The sequence below is a fragment of the Chaetura pelagica genome, unplaced genomic scaffold, assembly GCF_000747805.2.
Source record: "Chaetura pelagica isolate M959 unplaced genomic scaffold, ChaPel_1.0 scaffold104, whole genome shotgun sequence".
NCBI classification, from domain to species: Eukaryota; Metazoa; Chordata; class Aves; order Apodiformes; family Apodidae; genus Chaetura; species Chaetura pelagica.
In genome coordinates, this window is record NW_009953786.1 from 5,024,419 (window position 1) to 5,027,385 (window position 2,967).

General features: G+C 56.1%; 1 pseudogene across 1 annotated transcript; it reads right to left on the reverse strand.

The window, feature by feature from the left end:
* Nucleotides 1–560: 560 nt before the first annotated feature.
* LOC104391591 lies at nucleotides 561–2,607 on the reverse strand (annotated as a pseudogene). The gene is made up of 4 exons (XR_719870.1): nucleotides 2,505–2,607; nucleotides 2,250–2,252; nucleotides 1,917–2,027; nucleotides 561–1,710 (listed from the first exon to the last, which is right to left on the reverse strand). The product of XR_719870.1 is annotated as a tubulin beta-2 chain-like (transcript).
* Between the last annotated feature and the right edge of the window lie 360 nt (nucleotides 2,608–2,967).

Here is a 2,967-nt window from a genome sequence, read left to right on the forward strand (position 1 = left end):
CTAGTAAAGATCCATGCTACTCTGCGGGAACTTTTTGTACTTAAGAGAGGAGGGTTGAAGGACACAGGACAGCTCAGCACCCAAACAAAACACAAGCAGGCACCCATATGCATGTAATATATGCTCTGGAACAAGTTATAGAGCTGCTGAATGGCAGTGGGGAAGCCTGCAGCTTTCTTGTCAAATCAGTTTTGACAGTTAGTAATGTGGGATTCAATACCTTCTCAGGGACCTCACCACCATGTACGGCCATAAACAGGAGTTGCAGGATTCACAAGTGCAGTGTCTTGTTTCTATCGGCTAAGGCAGCTTCCCCCTGAGCAACAGATTAGCTGTTGGACACGGGAGTGTCTAACAGTGAACACCCAATTTCCATAAATTAGCTACCATCTTAAGATGAGACATTACAGTTTACTCATGCTGCCAAATTCATGGCCTAAGAAATCTGGTTTTATTGAGTTTAAACTCTCACTGAAGTTAAGGATTAAAGGAGAAGTGAAGCTACAGAGAACTACACAAGAGTTATCTTAATCTAGAGAGAAATAAAGCAGAGGAGACAGTTTAAGACACAAAAAGCTTTATGTTTGAGAAGTTACCCATTTCAACAGAAGACTCTGAAGTATTTTTGCAACTACTGTTACATTGGACAGTCAAGGATACAAAACTGCTGACAGAAGCAACAGTGGAGAGCACCAAATGAAAAAATGCATGCTTCAGCACAACTGCACAGATTCCTCCTCTCAATGAACACTTGCCTGCTCAGACTATACTTAACTCCTACTCAATTCAACTTTACGCCTCATCCTCCTCTCCTTCCTCTTCAAACTCCCCCTGCTCGTCAGCAGTGGCGTCCTGGTATTGCTGGTACTCGGAGACCAGGTCGTTCATGTTGCTCTCGGCCTCGGTGAACTCCATCTCGTCCATGCCCTCGCCCGTGTACCAGTGCAGGAAAGCCTTGCGCCGGAACATGGCCGTGAACTGCTCCGAGATCCTCTTGAAGAGCTCCTGGATGGCCGTGCTGTTGCCGATGAAGGTGGCCGACATCTTGAGGCCGCGCGGGGGGATGTCGCAGACGGCCGTCTTCACGTTGTTGGGGATCCAAGTCGAACATCTGCTGCGTCAGCTCGGGCACCGTCAGGGCGCGGTACTGCTGGCTGCCGCGGCTGGTGAGCGGGGCGAAGCCCGGCATGAAGAAGTGCAGCCGGGGGAAAGGCACCATGTTGACCGCCAGCTTGCGCAGGTCGGCGTTCAGCTGCCCGGGGAAGCGCAGGCAGGTGGTCACGCCGCTCATGGTGGCCGACACCAGGTGGTTGAGGTCCCCGTACGTGGGGGTGGTCAGCTTCAGGGTGCGGAAGCAAATGTCATACAGGGCCTCGTTGTCGATGCAGTAGGTCTCGTCCGTGTTCTCCACCAGCTGGTGCACAGAGAGGGTGGCGTTGTAGGGCTCCACCACCGTGTCCGACACCTTGGGGGAGGGCATGACGCTGAAGGTGTTCATGATGCGGTCGGGGTACTCCTCCCGGATCTTGCTGATGAGGAGGGTGCCCATCCCAGAGCCCGTGCCGCCGCCCAGCGAGTGGGTCAGCTGGAAGCCCTGCAGGCAGTCGCAGCTCTCTGACTCCTTCCTCACCACGTCCAGGACCGAGTCCACCAGCTCAGCACCCTCCGTGTAGTGCCCCTTGGCCCAGTTGTTGCCAGCCCCGCTCTGACCTGGAGGGCACACCAGAAGCAAGGAGCCACGTCAGTGCCCGGAGAGGAACACGGATGATCCCGCTTCTCCTGCCTCAGGAGGTCCTCCCCTCACTTCCACCCCCACTGGGCTCTCGGGATCCAGGTCCCCAGGTGACCGGGAAGCCTGAGCCCTTCCCGTGCACGGCGCTCCCGCTTTGGGCTGCCCCCATCCCACCCTCACTCACCAAAGACAAAGTTGTCGGGCCTGAAGATCTGTCCAAAGGGGCCAGAGCGCACAGAGTCCATCGTGCCGGGCTCCAGGTCCACCAGGATGGCACGAGGCACGTACTTGTTACCTGCAGGAGGAACCAGCACCAGGGTTACGGCCCCACAGGAGCCCTGCGGTGCCCCCGTCTGCTTCCCCACGTTTGGCTGCCTGGGATGCAGGGGCTTTGAGACTTTGGAGGGAGGTGACTGGGGATGGGAATACAAAGTAGGATGTTACGGCTGCAGGGAGAGCTGGGACACACCCACCAGGGCAGGGTGATCTTGGGGACACCCTGACTGCCCCCCAGCACCACCTGTTACCTGTGGGAAGAACCTGCACCAGTGTTACAGCCCCACAGCAGGGCTCCCACCCACTTCCCTGCATTTCAGCAGAGAGATGCTGCCTCCACCAGACTGCCGTGTTGTCAGAGCCATTCTGAGAACAAAGCTCTCCTGGAGGCATCACTGGCAGGTGACAGCTCTTGTTCCAGGATTTTTCCAGTCTCAGTGAACCGGCAAGTCTGCTCCATTTATTTAAGGACGTCTGAGGACACAGACACACTTACCAGCAGCTTCATTGTAGTAGACGTTGATCCTCTCCAGCTGCAGGTCACTGTCCCCGTGGTAGCTGCCTGTAGGATCAATGCCGTGCTCATCGCTGATGACCTCCCAGAACTAGAGGAAATTTTGGGGGAAGGGCAATGATTAACCACAGCTGGCCAGTGCCAATCACACAGCCCAGCGCGGTCTGTGCATGCCAGAGCCCTGGCCCCTCCCTGGCAGGGCAGAGCAGCAGCTGCACGGGAGGAAGGTGAGGAGGAGCAGAGGGGCTTTCCTGGCCGCAGCAGCTGAACAAGCGGAGGGCAGACAGGCAGCTGGAGCACCCAAGGGCAAGTTAATTATTTTATAGGTTGTACCCAAAGGATGGCGGTCCCCGAGTATCGCAATGTGCTGGTCTCCCATTGTCTAGCAGTGGCTTAGGTCTCTCCAGCCTCTGCAAGAAGATGGCAGCACCTCCGACGCCCTCGG